This window comes from Camelus dromedarius, chromosome 2 (assembly GCF_036321535.1).
Source record: "Camelus dromedarius isolate mCamDro1 chromosome 2, mCamDro1.pat, whole genome shotgun sequence".
Classification (NCBI taxonomy): Eukaryota; Metazoa; Chordata; class Mammalia; order Artiodactyla; family Camelidae; genus Camelus; species Camelus dromedarius.
In genome coordinates, this window is record NC_087437.1 from 89,373,952 (window position 1) to 89,392,895 (window position 18,944).

At 33.6% G+C, this 18,944-nt stretch overlaps 2 long non-coding RNA genes across 2 annotated transcripts in view; one reads left to right on the forward strand and one right to left on the reverse strand.

The window, feature by feature from the left end:
- The window catches only part of LOC116154763 (uncharacterized), a 132,351-nt gene that overhangs the window by 71,945 nt on the left and 41,462 nt on the right, over nt 1–18,944 (forward strand). The window lies entirely within an intron of this gene.
- LOC116154760 (uncharacterized) overlaps nt 8,655–18,944 on the reverse strand; it is a 147,245-nt gene continuing 136,955 nt past the window's right edge. Inside the window, exon 8 of the long non-coding RNA XR_010384826.1 lies at nt 8,655–8,734. This is a non-coding gene — a long non-coding RNA (uncharacterized LOC116154760). The remainder of the gene's footprint in view (nt 8,735–18,944) is intronic.

The following is an 18,944-nucleotide window of genomic DNA, read 5'->3' on the forward strand; positions in this document are numbered from 1 at the left end:
TGGTCTGCCAAGATCCATTACTTGGTCTGCCAAGACTCTCCCCACTTTTTTTGGTCATAATTCAATTCCCAGTGGTCAAGCCCTGCAGATTCCCCCATGATTTTCATGAGGTGAGACTGGAGTGGCCACTCCCAAGAAGTGACTCACAGTGCTAAGGGAGCTGGATGCCTACACTGAGCTTTCTTTCCACACTGGTGTGGTGTGCACACCTAAAAAAGGTGCAATGCAGTCAGTGAATAACCACTCCTTTTACCCTTCTAATGCTGTCTGTCTTGGTCTCTGTGATGAAGAGGGGAGGAGAGAGGGTGCTTCAGGCTCATTCCCATTTCAAGGATTTCCTCAGTGGTGTCTTATCCATGAACTGTATGTAGTTGTGTTTCTTGTGAGAGGGAGCATGTCAGGAATGATCTATGTTACTATGTTGGTGACATCACTCTCATAAATTTAGAATGAATGTTTTTCAGATAGGATTTTGGCTTTGCTACATAATCAAATATAGAATGTGTTGTATTTTCTCCTTTTTAATTAATCCTGTCTCTATAAATATATACTAAAAGAACTTGTAAATCAATGCTTGAGAACTTGCTTGTTCTGTTCAGCTATATGTTCCATGGGTTACAGGAAATTAATTTTCACTCTTCTTTTCAACAACTTTTATTTAGTGTCTAGCATGTGGCCTAGTACTTGGTATTAAGCATGTAGTACTAGATAACATGCAATGACTGTCATGGGAATTATAGTTTACACATTTAATAAGCACTCCCACCTCATATTAAGGATTAGAAAGCTAACAAAAGAACACATGAATGTTTGTAAATTTTAATGGGTTCCATGAATACAGCAAAAACTCTTGGGAAAGAGTAAATTGAGTGGCAGGAGTCAAAACTTTTGAAGAAAATTTGTATAACTGTTCTAGGTGAAATTGAGGTTAGAATGGGGAATTTATCCCTGTTGAAGGAAATAAACCATTGATGCAATTACCTGTGGTGGAAAAGGACTTGTTACCTTCAAGAAAGTTTTAAAAATCTAGGATGGTTATAGGACACAATTTCATGCCCACACAGTGACATGAAAAAAGCAGCCAGTGGCTAGAATCTTATGGATTGTGCTAGTGGGTTTGGGAAGCAATCAAAGAGTAGAAAGTAAAAAAATAAAACAAAACAAAATAAAAACATAATGTAACCTACTTTCTATATGATTACTAAAACTGTTGTTAAATCATGGAGTAGAATCCATACATCTTAGAAATAGTACCTTAATTGGAATTTTTAAAATCCCAGATATCAACAAATAGCATAATATTATAATGATGGAAACTGGAGTAAAGGCATGATTAAACAAAGTATTTTTAGGGATATACAACACATGTAGAAAATTACTTTGAAAATCAAAGCAAATTAAGGATATATTCATATTAAGGATATTGGTTAACCTCCCAGAAGGCAGGATGTAGGATAAAAACAACAGTTTTGGTAACATTCTAGTGCTTAATTTTGCTATCAGTGTTTATTACATTGATTTTTCCATTTCTAAATTACTATTAGATTTTTTAATATATCAAACATTATTTTTAGAATAGAGGCTAAGAAATGAGATAGGAGGCCTATTAACTTGGTCTTTACTAGATGGAGTAGGTGGGTAAGGGGATAGCTCCTAGGTATGTAGCTCTATCAGCAGGAGGAAGGGTATTGTGTGTTCCTGAGATGAAGATTAAAAGAGGTCTGGGAAAGACAAAATATTTAACTTTGAACATTCTGAACTTGAGATTCTAGAGAGACATCTTAGAGGAGAGGTGAAGCAGGCAGCGGGGCTTATAAAGCCTTCACTCAGGAAGGGTCTGAAGATGCACATTTGGAAGCCATCAGTTTATAAAATGCATCTGAGGTCATAGGAATAGATGTAAGAGGGAGAGAGCAAGAAAAGGAGAGAAAAAGATGGAGAAAAGAGCTCCCACTTGAGAAAATCTCTGAGGAGCTGAATTTCAAAAAGGAGAGTAAAGAGGTGATCTTAAATGTAGGGAGGATTATCAAGAGAGCATTGTTTCAAGTATTCAAAGGGAGAATATTAAGAAGATCGGTGGTTACCTTTGTTGAATGCTTTTGATAAATCTAATAATATGATGAAAGAAATGTTTCTACTTAAATTTGCAATACTGAAATAAAGACTTTAATATGAGTAGCTATTTTTGCTACAAAGGGAACAGATTCAGATTGGTGTGGGTTGAAGAATAAATGGAATGTAAGAATACAGCAGCTGAGCTGTGAAAGGGTCTGGAGAGGACAGTAACTGGAATTATTTTGTTTTTATCATAGTTTCTACTGTCTTAAGATCAGAGATTCTAAATACGTAATGATAATGGAAACCTCAAATAATAGAATAGACTGATAATGCCAATGAGAGATGGTCAATGATGGTAGTTCCTGGGAAGCTAATAGGGGATGAGATACAAGTATTACTGACCTTTGAAAGAAAGAGAAAAAAGTTTATCCAAAAAAAAAAGAATTAGGATTTATGTGAATACGACTAAATTTGTAGAATTGGAAGCAAAATTTATCATTTTGGGGATATTCTCTTTTCAGTGAAGTAAAAGGTAAAATTCGCTGAGAGTAAGGGAGGACATGGAGTACAGAAGCTTTGAATCAGTAGGTAAGGCACTGTGGGCCAGAGGGAAGGAGTAAGCTAAATATAGAACATGTAGCATTGCTGCATGACCCGATGGAACTTCAGAGCTTTGTGGTCATTTTCAGTCATCTGGCTTCGACTCTTCTCCAGAAACCTCAAATAATAAACCATCACTCATCACACCATAATTAGCTCATCTTCCATCAATTTCTATTAGTATTATCATCATTATCCAAGTCACCCAAATACTGAACCCTAGAGACATTGATATCTTTATTTACTGACAACCAGCCAGTTCTCAAGCATAACTGTACCTCAACAATATGCATGTCTTTGATCTTTTTCCTTACACAGCTTAGAATCTGATTATTTCTTACCTAGACTAATCTCCCAAATTCCATTTAATCCATTCAGATCCTGTATTTATATTATACTGTCTAAAATGCAGACTGAGTAAATTTCATATATTTATTTAAAAGTCTTTAAAGATTCCCATGGCCTTCTATATTACCTATAACCCCTCAATCTTATATACCTGGATCTTTGTGATATGATTCAACTCTGTTTTCCAGTCTCGTATTTTTTTCACTATTTATACCCCATGGTTCTGCCAAATAAATGTTATCTCGTTACCTATCACATCCTACATTTTTATTAAGTCATTTTTCATTAAACTCCATTTTATAACTATAATACTCCTACCTTCTAAGCTAATTTTATTCACCTGTATTTTAAGCCAGTCTCAAATCCCATCTTCATTATGATAATATTTTCTCATCTATCCAGGCAGCTAAGATCATCTTCTCTTCCCTTCCCCCAGGTTCCTATAGTCTTCATTTGTGCTTTGGCTTAAGTGTGGTAATTGTCATATTCTGTTCTGTAGAAGTAGATGGACATGGATTCAAATGTATACTTTTCTAGTTTTTCAGATTTGATCATGGGTAATAGCTTAAGACTGTGAACCTCAGCTTGTGAAAGAAAAATAGCATAGGTATCATATTACCTTACTCTGAAGATAAAATGAAACAATACATAAAAAACAGTAATATATTAGACCTCAATCCTCATTTCCTTTCCATTTATTTTTTAACATTCTATCACCTAGAACAGTACCTTTCACAAAATATTCATTCTATTAATATTTGCCAACCTAAATCAAATATGTTAGAAGTTGTCTCTAATAACTGTCCTTAATAATCTTTAAAACGTTAATGCAGAGTTGTATAGTAAGTCATGCACACCTTACTGGGAATTATTTTCAGGGAATTTTTTTCATAATAACCAACTAAAGTCTAGATAATAAAGTAATACATTTGTGTTTGCTTTTTTTTTTCATTTGTTTTTGTTTTGTTTTGTTTTGTTTTGTGATAGGAAGTTGGGGCACTATCCACACAAAAATAGACCAAGTTGGAGTGCCACCATGAGAATAAAGAAAGGGAATGTAACAAATGAAAGGAAGTTTGGAGAGGAAGGCAAGCAAAGTAAGACAGAATTTTGTCTTAAAACTTTTGCCTTGGGCCAATCCTGAGGAAAATAAATTTGTAGACGAAAGACTATGGCTCAAGAACTGAAGTTACAGAATAAAACCACCTCTTATTAGGTCCCATTATTTCCCTTAAAGAGATGTAAGTGACTGAGGTCAGCCCTCTAGGTACTAAAATATGTATATATTGAAAACAGAAAGCCCGTGTACAAGTTGTGATATTTAACTCCTATTTCACAGTTTTCACAAACATCTGAAATATATTAAAATATTTCCTAACTACCAGTTACAAAATAAAAAGCATTTTTTTTTTGTAAATCACATAGGCATATTTATGTCAGCAGGAACCTCTTGATGGCAACAAAGCTTTGTAATTCATAGGTGCCTGTTTTAACTCCACACATTTTAGCTTGGTTACCAGAAACGTTTCTAATTCCATATTAAGTACAAAACTATTTTATAATCAGTTTGTTACCTCAAGGTTGGATTATGGCTTTGAATTTTTGTGAAATTTTAAACAACTCATGCTTCTGATGAAATATGCATGCTTAGTGGGAATAATGTTTGCTGCATTTGTTGTTTACCATTTCAGAATATTGCAAAACCACAGAGTTTTAAAACTGCCATGGAAAGTGAAGGCACCTTGCCAGAGATCCAAAATACTGTACATGTAGGAACAGGAAGAATAACAGCCTCTAAAAACCCAGGGAAAATTCGTGACATGGTAATCTCATAGGGTCAGTAGATGGTTTCTAAACTCGACGAGTTAATGTAGGCAGTATTCAATTTAGGTTCAGGAAGTTTCAAATTTTGAAAATCACACATTAGAATATGGAATAGATTTTTTTCCCATAAAACATTACACATGGTAGTAAGTTTATGCCCCCCCCCCCCGAGCTTAATGAAGCCACATACTCTCTCTCCATAGAGAGAGGGAGGGAGATAGGCAGTCAGGCAGGCAGTCAGACATACAGTTGACCTTTGAACAACACTGGGTTTAAACTGCATGGGTCTGCTTATATGCAGTTTTTCCCCCCCAATAAACACACTGTTCCCCTCCATATGGGCAGCTCCACATCCATGGATTCAACCAACCCTGGATCTCAAATTTTATACAACACAGTTGGTAGAATTCTTGGATGCAGGAACTGCAGATAAGGAGGGCCAACTATGGGACTTGAGCATCCACAGATTTTGATATCCATAGCAGGTCCTGGAACCAATTCCCTTCTGATACCGAGGAATGACTGCATGTGCGCGCGCACAAACACGTATATATAATACCTACTATTTTACATATATATGATCATTATATATAATATACCTTCTATTATTAAATATTATATACAATATATTATATTGGTATAATTATTATAGGAAATTATAGCTCCCTCTATCTTTTTACTTCACACATCTATGTCTAGGATCAGCTGCATTTTGTTGTTCAGAATTCCTGCCATATTTCCTATTTTTGATTAGGGGAGTAGTTAAGTCCTTGACACTGAGCCTAGATGCCAACTAAATTTGGCATTTAACATACATGGAAATCTTTGCATGCCCAGCTTTTTATATTCAGTTATATAGCTAACATATATTGATATTCTTGAAAGGGTACACCAGCTTAAGGAAGGACAAACAGAAGAAACATATTAATTTCTCTATTAGAACTTCATTAAGACAATGAAGAAAATAATAATGATGTCTGTCCATGAACCTGATCGTTAGGTCTCTAGTATTCAGTGTAGTCTATTGGTCTTTCCTCAGGAAGGAGTGGGAAGGAGGCTTCTGTGAATTTGTGCATTTCCAAAATGTTGCCCTCTTCTTGATTACCTTAATCTTTACTTCCTCACTTAGCATCTTATTTACTAAATCTTCAATTACCCCAAGATGCACCCTCAGGGTTCAGATTAATTTTCTTTCTTCACATTCATTATGGTGGAATTGTCTTCATTTTAAGTAGCTCCCACTACTTAAGTGGTTCCCACATTATGCAGCAAACAGACACACAGGCTTCTAGATGATCACATTTAATGCCAAAGTTTTATGAAAGCTTTGACTTTCCATGTTGTAATCTTACACTTATGGTGTTACCTCCCAGTTTTATACCCTCTACTCCAGCTAAGCATATGTTTTCACTCTTTACTATTTGAGCACAATTACTTAGTTTTCCCTATATTCCCTGTGTCATAATTTCTACAAAGGTAGGGACTGTGTGCTACTTATCTTTGAGTCTCCAGTGTTTGACACCATATCTGGCACCAAGTGACTGTTTAAAGAATAAACATGTGTAAGGAAATATTTTTAAAAACAAAGTATTTATACCATAAATTAGTAAGCAAACTCAAGGTCAGAAGTATTCTTATGGTAAAAATCTGTGTTCTGTGTTTCTGAGGAATTTGGAGTTTGAGTGAAATCAGTAAGAAAAGCCAATAAGAAATTGTATAATTTAAAAATATTTAAAATTGCTATCCTGGAGTTGCATGTGGTTTAAAAAAAAAAAAACTGATGAGACTATCCCTATTCAGCCATAAAAAAAGAATGAGATTATGCCATTTGCAGCAACGTGGATAGACCTAAAAATGATCATATTAAGTGAAGTAAGACAGAGAAAGGTAAATATCTTATGATATCACTTATATGTGGAAGCTAAAAAAAATTATATAAATTGACTTATTTAAAAACCAGAAATAGGTTTACATAGAAAACAAACTGTAGTTACCAAAGGGGAAAAGCATGGGAGGGATAAATTAGGCATTTGGGATTTACATATACACACTACTGTATATAAAATAATAACAGGGACCTACCGTATAGCACAGGGAACTATATTCAATATCTTGTAATGACTTATAATGGAAAAGAATCTGAAAACTAAAATATATATGAGTGAATATATACATATATATATATATATATATATATATATAAAATATATATCTGAACTTTGCTGTACACCTAGAATTAACACATTAAGTCAACTATACTTCAGTTAAAAGAAAAAAAGACTTCCATTATGGTCCTTAAAAAGTGAAAAGTAGAATTGAAATCACAAGTGATAAAAATGCTACATAGCCCATGTAGATATAATAGGCACAATTCACTTCCTTGCTCAAGTATGCTTACATGACCAGATTTTGCTCCAATACTTTTCTTAATAGGCCTACTGTTAACCTATTTAGGGATCAGAGAATAGGCAATGGGAATGAATAGCGAGTCTTCATCTTTGTACTACTGCCCAAAAGACCTTAATCAACAACTATTGATTTTAAGTCTAGAGGGAGGTCAGCCACAGTCATGTACATTAGTATTTATTAAAAGTGGTAGGTGAGATATAATAAAAATTAGATTTTCTATTTATCTGCATTTAGATGGCAAGGAAATTAGGCTGTAACAGCACCAATAATTGATTTCAGTTATTTTCTTTACTTTAGCTTGGCAGGCTTCAGGTGCTGACTTGTGAGTGAATTCAGAGGTGATGTTTACACAAATCAGACCTGAGAACAGAGGGTTCCAGTACTTTTATCACAAATTCAGAGTTAAGGGACAGTTACTTACACAGCAATAGCAATGCAACCTTAAATTCTCTGTAATCTGTGGGGTTTTTTTCCCTTCTTCTTCCATAGGGGATATTGAACTTACAGAAGACGAGTAAGGGTGATAAAAGGGAACTTGGTATGACCCCACACATTTTGGAATCTTACATAACTTAAAGATGGAGAAGTCAGCTGAGAGTAATCCATTCAAAGTCAACAAAGGCTGATTTTATATACTGAATTGGATGTTTTCAAAATGATATAAAGGGAGGAAAGAAGAAAAAAAGAATGAAATATTTTATTTTTTTAACATTTTATTTTTTATATTTCAGTTATTCTCTCCTACATTTTTAATATCTCAATATTGATGGACTTGGTTATTGCTGGGAGAGGGAGGTAGAAGGTATAATGCAAATGATGGTATGGAGAAAACTACAAGGTATCATTTGCTAGCCAATCGCATGGTGATGTTCCATGGATATTGTGGCAATACTAGGGCAACCTGCAAAGCCATGTATTAAAAGTTCTGTTCAAAAAAAAGATTAGGGGGGAGGGTATAGCTCAGTCGTAGAGTGCACATTTAGCATGCATGAGGTCCTGGGTTCAATCCCCGGTATCTCTATTAAAATAATACATACATACATACATAATAAACCTAATTACCCCCTTCCCAATTTTTTAAATTAAAAAAAAAAAGTTCTGTTCATTTTTACAACCTAGAGACTAGGTGGAAATTCACACTTTGTCCCTATCATCTGTATCTTTCACCCAAGAGATCATTGCAGGGAATTATTCTTTCACAAAGCACAAGGCAATAGAAACCTAGAATGCATGACAGCACAAGAAAGTATAAGAGAAAGGAGATGAGCACTTATCAGACTCACAGTCCCATATATTTTATGTTAATATTAATTTACATTTATACAGTTAAACATAATCTATCAAAGCATTTTTATTGGTCATTGGAAATACACAATTATCTCCAAGCCACAGGTTGGTAAATAATACCATATTTATTAAGCCAGCCTTCCTAACACTGTGCCAGTCATATTTCAAGCAAACACTGTCAGTGAGTATTCAGTGATCTTCAAGGAACCTGCAAATAAAAGAGAAAGAATTTCAAGACCAGGAGGGAGTAGGGATAGGGGAACTAGCTTATCCTTGAGAGATCCTGATATAGCCCACAGTAAATCCAGCTATAGGACATGACAAATTTGAAATAACCAACATCATCACCAATCAGAAGAGATGCAGCATGAATATTCAAACCCAAATACCCCGATCACCAATCACATGTCTTTAAACAAAAGTGTTTACAATAGAGGCAAGCCAGCAGTTTATCATACCCATTTTTTCTTTTTCCTACGTACATAGCTAGACCACAGTCTTTGAATCATTACTAAATAGGTGACTGCAAAGCAAAAATAACTTTTTTTTTTGTAACAGTAGGGGAACAAGAAATAATGTCAATCATGTTTGAGCCACTATACACTTCCCATTGGTTTACAATAGCTAGAATAACCTTGATTTATACCATAACCCAACTGCACATAGTCATCCAAAGGTCAACCAATGCATCTCATTCTTTCTGAAAAATGATCTTATCATTTCTCCTCTACCCCCATTATTGGCTTTGTTTCAATGTCTCCCATCTCTTGGGCCCTTAAAATTAACAGGAGAGTTTGGATTCCCGAGTTTAACCTCTGGTGTACTCCAAGACAAGGCTTGCATAAAACTTTTCATCTCTGCTGCTGTCTGCTACTGAATACATCGTGTAATGTCTTTACACAGTTCAGTTCTGGGGCCTGGACCCTACCAAATACCGGCCCCTTCACTACTGAGTGCCCTGGCCATTTTGGCTTCATGAAGATACAGATTTTGCCACTGGAAAGTTAGAACAGAAGATGTTGTGGTTTCTCATTGATAAGTCACTATGCATGACACTGACAGCCAAAAGTCAAAAGCCAGAATTACAAAAGCCAAATTCCAACACCTGCTAGGAAGAAAAAGAATGGATAGACTATCACATTTGTCAGTACTCAGATCAAAAACCCTGGCATTTAGAAGTTCAGAAAGTAAAAAATACTAATAATACTCTTGTGAAAAACAAAGTTTGTATATGAAAACATTACTTAAAATAGTTTTAAATTATGATGTGTATATATTTTTTGTATTTTGTTGATTTTCAATATTTGTGTTTCAGGGGTACAGCAAAACAATTCAGTTATTTTTTAAGAGTATATTCCACTATAGCTTATTTTAAGACTGAATATAATTCCCTGTGCTGTACAATAAATGCTTTTTGTTGATCTATTTTATGTATAGTAGTTTGTATCTGTTAATCCCATATTCCTAATTTATCCCACTCTCGTCCTTCCCTCTGCTAACTGTAAGTTTTCCATGTCTGTGAGTCTATTTCTGTTTGTATATAGATTCATTTGTATTATTTTTTAGATTTCACATATAGGTGATATCATACAGTTTTTGTCTTTCTCTAACTTACTTCACTAAGTATAACATTCTCCAGGTCCATCCATGTTGAGCATCTTTTTATGTACCTGTTGGCCATCTGTATATTTATCTATTTTTGGAAAAATGTCTATTTAGGTCTTCTGCCCAGCTTTTGATTGGGCTGTTTGTTTTTTCGATACTGAGTTGTATGAGCTGTTTGTATATTTTAGATATTAACCTCCTGTCAGTAGCATTGTTTGTACTATTTTTCTGCCATTCCATAGGTAGTCTTTTCATTTTTTTTGATAGTTTCCTTTGCTGAATGAAAGCTTTCAAGTTTGATTAGATTCCATTTGTTTATTTTTGCTTTGAATTTTTTTTTGCCTGAGAGACTAATCTAAGAAAATACTGCTATGATTTATGTTAGAGTATTTTACTTGTATTCTCCTCATGGAATTTCATGGTGTCATGCCTTACATTTAAGTCTTTAAACCATTTTGAGTTTGTTTTTTATATGGTGTGAGGGAATGTTCTAATTTCATTGATTTACCTGTAGCTGTCCAGCTTTCCCCAAACCACTTGTTGAACAGACTGTCTTTTCTCCATTGCATATTCTTACCTTCGTTGTCTGAGACTAACTGACCCTAGGTGTGTGCATTTATTTCTGGGCTCTCTATTCTGTTCTGTTGTTTCTTTATTTTGAGAAGCTACTGGCCCAGTTCAAACCAAAAGCCCCTGCTCACTGCTGCAAGACTAGCCCCAGACGTAACAATTGGATGTAAGTCTGTCAAAGCCTTGGTTAGTGATTACTCAGGAACTGAGAGGACCTGATTCCACAGATTGAGAGATCAGCATCCATAGGTGAAAATGGCTGGAACAAGTAGGCTGACGATGATTTGGGCTGAATAGCCAATTGAATAAATTTTGTTGCTTGAATAACCAAATTTGTAGTTTATAGTGCATCAATTATCAATACAGTAGGTGAGGAAAAATCCTTAAAAAATAAATTTATCAATCTTCATTTCAGTGTTTACTGTGTATATCCAGACATTTGGGTCTCTTCAGTACATTATACAGATTGATGATGTGAAGTACTCTTAGTTGATTTTTTTTTTCTTAAACTAACTGCAGGGGTCATGCTAAGTTCTCTCTTATCACTCTTTTCTCATTCAATAACCCTCCAGGGAAGAAGATTGCAAGACTTCAGACTTCATTTCTAACAACACATAGAAAACACTCATCTTCTCATTTTGTTTCATTCGAATACCAATTTCACAAGCTTTTAATTTTCTGGGGTCTGTTTAGTACATTTAAATGCAGATACAGCATAATAGAATTATCATAGCCCAATCTGAGTTACTCATTAACAAATAATATTTATCAAGCCTCTTTAAAATAAGTTTGTATCTGCGGTGACCTTGGTCTTTTATGTTTTCTTTCTATTCTAAATTATTACTTCCAGTCATTCCTCTTTATTGTTACAGGTTTGGAATTGAAAAAAAAACTAGGCTTTTTCAACATTAAAATATCAAAAACACTGCTCTAAATATATATGGTAGATACCCAAGTAAAAGCATGCAAAATGTAAAATGCATCTTGTTAACATCTCAAATGTGTTATGCTTTAATATGTTTTCAAAGGCACTTTTAAAAGTGCCACTGGTAAAAATATAATAAGTAGGAAATGCTCAGTTGAAACTATCAGAGCAAACTGGTCAAAAATGTTGCATAACACTTCAGCAAAAAATTGAATTTCAGCATGCAAACCATGATATTTTATACTTCTAGTTATTAATGAGCACACTGATATGCTCAAAGGAAACATTAAATAATTGATATTCAACAACAAAAAAACATTTTAGCAAAACTGAAAGGCAGCAATTTTTAAATTAGGCCATGGTCATTAAAATTAATACACAGTACTGTATAATTTCTGTTTATCAGTATTATAATCTATTACCTTTAATTTCTCCCTAACAAAAGGAAGACCTCTGTGCATATATTCTATTTTTTAATTTCAGTCTGATTGAATATTTTTTAAAAATATGGAAGAGTGTAAACTTCTCTAACATCCCAAATTAATTCTCCAAAAAGAAAAAACAGGGTATGTAGCTTCCTGTGTATTCTCCTAGATCTTTTCCTATATATAAAATAATGAACTCTCATACATTTGAGTGTGCACGTTATATTATGTGATCATGCTATAAATCTTATTTTGTGAGGTGATTTTTTTCACTTACTAAAATTGTCTATATGTGTACTATGCATTTTTGAGGGTTTTTGTTATTCTATGTTTCAATATGTAATTATTTATTCATTTTCCATTTAATTGCTATTTAAGTTTTTGCTAATGTTTTACTATGCCCATCATTCATGCTGCAGTGAATACACTTGAAGGCATTTTTTTCAATTGTGTGTTTTAAGACAAAATTCTTAAATATATCAACTGAATAATATACACCTTTTTATTGAAATATATATGACATAATATTGTATAAACTTAAGGTGTTCAACATATTAATTTGATACATTTATATATTGTATATGATTGCCATTGTGGTGATAACTAGCACCTCTATCATATCACATAGTAATCATTTCTTTTTAAAAGCCAGGATAATTAAGTTCTAGTTTCTTAGAAAGCTTGGTAATTATAATACAGTATTGTTGTCTATAGTCACTATACTGTGTATTCAATAGGGCTTATTTACTATTTCTTGCAAATTTGTACCCTTAAACAACATTTCTCCTGTCCCCCCACCCGCTGGCTACTACCATTTTACTCTATTTTTACCAGTTGGGCTTTGCTTTATATTTCACATATAAGTGATAACATACAATTCTTGTCTTTCTCTGTCCCCCCACTTGTCTCACTATTAGAATAATGTGATCAGGGCCCATCCATGTTGTCACAGATGGCAGGATGTCCTTCTTTCTCATGGCTGATAGTACTTACTGTATTTATATTACATTTTCTTTATCCATTCACCCTTTGACTAATAGGTGTTTGCATGCCTTGGCTATGGTGAATAGTGCTGCAACAAAAACACGGGAGTGCATATATCCCTTCAATATTCTGTTTTCATTTACTCTGGGTGTATACCAAAGATGTGGAATTGCTGGATCACATGGTAGGTTATTATTTTTTTAAGAATCTCCATATTTTTTCCATAGTGGCTGAACTAATTTACATTCTGACCAACAGTGTACAAGGGTTCCATTGTCTCCACATCCTCACCAACACTTGTTATTTCCTATCTTTTTTGATAATATTCATTCTGACAAATATGAGGTGGTATCTCATTGTGGTTTTGATTTATATTTCCCTGATGATTAGTGATACTGAACACCTTTTCACTTAACTGTTGGTTATCTGGATGTCATCTTTGGAGAAGTATCTAACTATTCTGTGTTTTTTTTAATCTGTTTGTATTTTGTTGTTATTGTTGAGTTGTATGAGTTCCTTATATATTTTGGGTATTAACACTGTATCTGATAATACGGCTTGCAAATATTTTCTCCCATTCTGTAGGATGCCTTTTCAATTGGCTAATTGTCTCTCTTGCTGTGCTGAAGCTTCTAAGTTTGATATAATCCCATTTGCTGATTTTTGCTTTTGTTGTTTGTGCTTTTGGTGACATATCGAAACTGTCAAGGAACTTAACTATGTGTTCTTCTAGGAGTTTTATGGTATCTGGTCTCATGTGTAAGTCTTTGATCTGTTAGAATTAATTCGTGTGAGTGGTGTAATATATGGGTCCAGTTTCACTGTTGTGTGTCTGTTTATCCAGTTTTCTCCATATCATTTGTTGAAGAGACTATTTTTCCCCCATTGGGTGCTCTTGGCTCCCTTGCCCACTATTAGTTGACTTTATATACAGGGATTTAATTCTGGCCTCTCTGCTCTGTTCCATTAATTTGCTAGTACACTACTGTTATTATTACTATAGCTTTTTCGTATATTTTGAAATCAAGAAATGTGATTCATCTGGCTTTGTTCTTTCTCATGCTTGCTCTGGCAGTTTTTTGTGACTTTATACAAACTTTAGAATTGTTTTTTCTATTTCTCTTTCTCTGAACAATGACATTGAAATTTTGATGGGGTTTATGTTGCATCTATAGATGATTTTGGGTTGTAGTATACTCTAACAATATTCTTCTAATTCATGAATGTGAGATGTCTTCCCATTTTTTTATGTCTTCCACAATTTCTTTCAGCAAGTCTTCTAGTTTTCATTGTACAGATCTTTTACTTCCTTGGTTAAATTTATTCCTAGGCATTCTTTTCGTTGTTGTTGCTAGTATAAACAGGATAGTTTTCTTTATTTGTTTCAGATGCTTCATTATTAGTGTATGAAAATGAAACTGACTTATGTATGTTGATTTTATATCCTGCAACTTTACTGAAATTGATTAGTTCCAACAGTGTTTTGGTGTACTTTTTGGGATATGTATATACAAAATCATGTCATCTACAAATAGTGACAGTTTCACTTCTTCCTTTCCAATTTGGATGTTGTTTTATTTATTTATTTATTTTCTTTCCTAATTGCTCTAGCTAGGATTTCCAAAACTATATTGAATAATAGTGGTAGAGTGGGTATTCTTGTCTTGTTCCTGATCTTAAGAGGAAAAGCTTTCAATTTTTCTCCATTAATTATAATGTTAGTTGTGGGTTTGTCATATATGACCTTTATTATGTTGAGGTATATTTCTTCCATGCCCAATCTGTTGAGGGTTTTTATAATGAAAGGATGTTGTATTTTGTCTAGTGATTTTCTGCATCTAGTGTGATAATCATGTGATTATTTGATATTTGATTTTCATCTTTCATTTTAGAAATTTGATGTACCACATTAATTCTTTTGAGTGTACTGACCCATCTTTGCATCCCAGGTATAAATTTCACTTGACCATAGTGTATAATCCTTTTAAAGTGTTTTTGAATTCAGTTTGCTAAAATTCTGTTCAGAATTTTTGCTTCTATATTCAGCAGGGATATTGGCCTATAGTTTTCTTTTCTTGTCATGTCCTTATCTGGATAAGACTGACCTTTTAGAATGAATTTGGAAGTGTTCCCTCCGTCTTAATTTTTGGGAAGAGTTTGAGAAGAATTGGTGTTAAGTCTTAAATGTTTGATAGAATTTACCAATGAAGCCATCTGGTCCTTGGGTTTTCTTTGTTGGGTTTTTTTTTTTTTTTTAATACCAATTCAAACTCTTTACTTGTCATGGTTTGTTCAAATTTTTTATTTCTTCCTGACTCAGTCTTGGTAGGTTTTCCGTTTCTAGGAATTTATCTGTTTCTTCTAGGTTATCTAATCTGTTGATAAATAATTGTTCAGTCATCTCTTATGATCCTATGTATTTCTATAAAATCAGTTGTAATATCTCCTATTTAATTTCTAACTTTGAGTATTCTTTTTTATTCTTGGTTTAGCTGAAGTTTATAGATATTTAATATCCTTTCAAAAAATAGCTATACTTTCAGTAATTCTTTCTGTTGTTTTCCTGTTTTGATTTTATGTATTTCCACTTTGATCTTTATTATTTCCTTCTGCTAACTTTGGACTGAATTTGTCCTTTTTTTTTCTAGGTCCCTGCAGTATAAAGTTCTGGGGTTTTTTGAGTTTTTTAAAAAAATTAATGTAGGCATTTATATTTTCCTCTATAAACTGCTTCTGCAGCATCCCATAAGATTTGATATATTTCCATTTTTATTTGCTTTTAGATGTTTTCGTTTCCTTTTGATTTCTTTTTGTTGATTTGCAGTTTCATATTATGTGGTCAGAAAAGATGGTATGATTTCAATCTTAATTTGCTAAGATTTACTTTGTGTCCTCTCATAGGATCTATCCTGAAGAATGTTCCATGCTCACTTGAGAATGTTTATTCTGCTGCTGATGGAATATTTTGTATGTGTCCATTAAGTCCATTTGTTCTAAATTGTGGTTCAATTCCAATGTTTCATGTGGATTTTTTATGTGAATTATCTATTGTGGACAGGGGTACTGAAGTCCCCTACTATTACCATGTTGTCTATTTTTCCTTTCAGATCTGTTAGTTTTGCTTAATACATTTAGGTGCTCTAATGTTGAGTGTGTATATTTTCATGATTTAAATCTTCTTGATTTTTTGGTCTCTTTATCAATGAACTTTTATGCTCTTGTTACCCTTTTTGGCTTGATGTCTATTTTATCCAATGTAAGTATGGCTATCCCCGCTTTAAAAGAAAAAAATTCTCCTTGCACGACTACCTTCTGCTGTCTCTTCACTTTGATCCTATTTGTGTCTTTAGAGCTGAAATGAGTGTCCTTAGGCAACGTATTGTTAGGTCTTGCCTTTTTAATCCAGCCAGCCATTCTGTGCCTTGTGATTGGTAAATTTAACCCATTTAGAGTGACTGTTGATGTGTAAGGACTTACTAATGCCATCTTATCCTTCCTTTGGGTTGATTTCAATCTCCATTGCTTCTTTTTCCCTGTTTTTGACTACCTTTATAAATTGGTATTTTCCATAGTGGTATGCCCTATCTTCCCCATTTTTATGTTTTGTGAATCTCTTCTAGATTTTTGCTTTGAGGTTACCATGAAGCTCTCTTAAAACAGCTCACAGATAAAACAGTCCATTTTATGCTGATAGCAACTTCTTGTTTGCCCATAAAGGATTCATACTTATATTCCTCCCCTTTCATATTTTTGATGTCACCATTTGTTTTTTATGCTGGGTATATGTTAACAAATTATAGTAGCTATAGTTATTTTTAATACTCTTTTCTTTTAAATTTTATACTATAGTTAAGTGGTTAACACACTACTGTAATATAGTTTTCTAATTCTGATTGTTTCTTTTTCACCTGTACCAAAGTGTTGTATATTTTGAAATAATTGTGTCATTGGTTAGTGTATTTTTATTTCAGCTTGAAGAACTCCTTTCAGCATTTCTTGCAAGGCAGGTGTAGTGGTAAACTCCCTCAGCTTTCCATTTGTCTGACAAAGTCTTTACTTCCCCTTCATATCTAAAGGATAACTTTGCCAGATAAAAATTGCTAGCCAAAAAAACTTGATCTTTCCACACTTTGAATATGTCATTCTACTCTCTCCTAGTCTGTAGTTTCTACTGAGAAATTTACTGTTAACCCAATGATGGTTCCTTTGTAGATTACTTATAACCCCCACCCCAACCCTGGCTGCCTTTGAGTCTGTATCATTGTTTTTTATAGCTTTACTATAATGTGTCTTGGAAAAGGTCTTTTTTGCAATGTTTTATAAGCTTCATGGATTGTATGTCAAGTTCCTGTTCCAGGTTTGGAAAGTTCTCAGCTATTATTTTTTAAAATAAACTTTATGCCTTCTTCTCCCTCTGTTCTTCTGGTGCACTAATTATTTTATATTTGCTTTTCTGGTTGAACTGGATAGCTCTTGCAGGGTTTATTTTTAAAAACCTTAGTTCTCTCTCCACTTCTAAATTATTTCTATATTCCTACCCTCTGGGTCATTTACTCTTTCTTTCATCTACTCTGCCCTGTTGCCAGTGCTTTCTATGGTATTCTTCATCTTATTTATTGAATTGTTCAGCTTCAGAATTTGTTTCTTTTGTATAATTTTGATTTCTTTGGTTTAAAAAAATACTTATTTTATTGACTTTAATTTTGAGTTCATTGAATTGCCTGAGTTTTCTTGTAGTTCATTGGATTTCTTCACAATAGCTATTTCAAATTCTTTATCAGATCACACTATTCCATTCCACTTCTGATGAATATAATTTTCTTTTTGTGATTCCATATCTCCTTGATTTTTTTCATAGTATTTGAATATATGCAATTCTGCTTTCACATTTGAAACAGAAGACACCCTTTTCAATTAAGGTAATATTTTTTTAATTGAAGGATATTTAATTTACAAAATAAGTTACAGGTATACAATATAGTGACTCAATTATTAGAGATTCTACTCCATTTATAGATATAAAATATTGGCTATATTACCTGTGTTGTATAAAGCACACTTGTAGCTTACTTAAAACATAAAGTTCTACCTCTTAATCCCCTATCTCTACATTGCCCTCCTCCCTTCCCTCTCCCCACTGGTAACCATTAATTTGTACTCTATATTTGTGGGTTTTCTTTGTTTAATTCACTATTTTGTGTTTTACACATTGCATATATAAGTGAAATCATCCAGTATTTCTTTCTCTGTCTGACTTACTTCACTTAGCATAATACCGTCCAAGTCCATCCAAGTTGGATGATGCAAATGGCAAAATTTCATTCTTTTATAGGGCTGAGTAGTATTATACATTATATATATATTATTCATTATATATATGTATGTATATATACCACATCTTATTTATCCAGTCATCTGTTGATGGACACTTAGGTTGTTTCCATATCTTGGCTATTGTAAATAGTGCTGCCATGAACATTGAGGTGCATGTACCTTTTTGAATTAGTCTTTCTGTTGTTTTTGGGTATACACTCAGGGCTGGAACTGCTGGGTCATATTATTGAAAAGCCTCCATACTGTTTTCCACAGTAGCTACACCAATTTACATTCCAACCAACAATGTACAAGGCTTCCTTTTTCTCCACATCCTCACAAGTATTTTTGTCTTATTTTCATGTACCTATTTGCCATCTCCATTTCCTCTTTGTGAAAATGTCTGTTCAGTTGAGTTGTCTTTTCATTTTGTCTATAGTTTCTTTTGCTGTGCAAAAGGTTTTATGTTTAATTAGGTCCCATTTGTGTATTTTTCCTTTTATTTCCTTTGCTTTAGGAGATGCATCCAAAAAAATACTGCTATGAATTATGTCAAAGAGTGTTCTGCCTGGGTTTCCCCCTAAAAGTTTTATGGT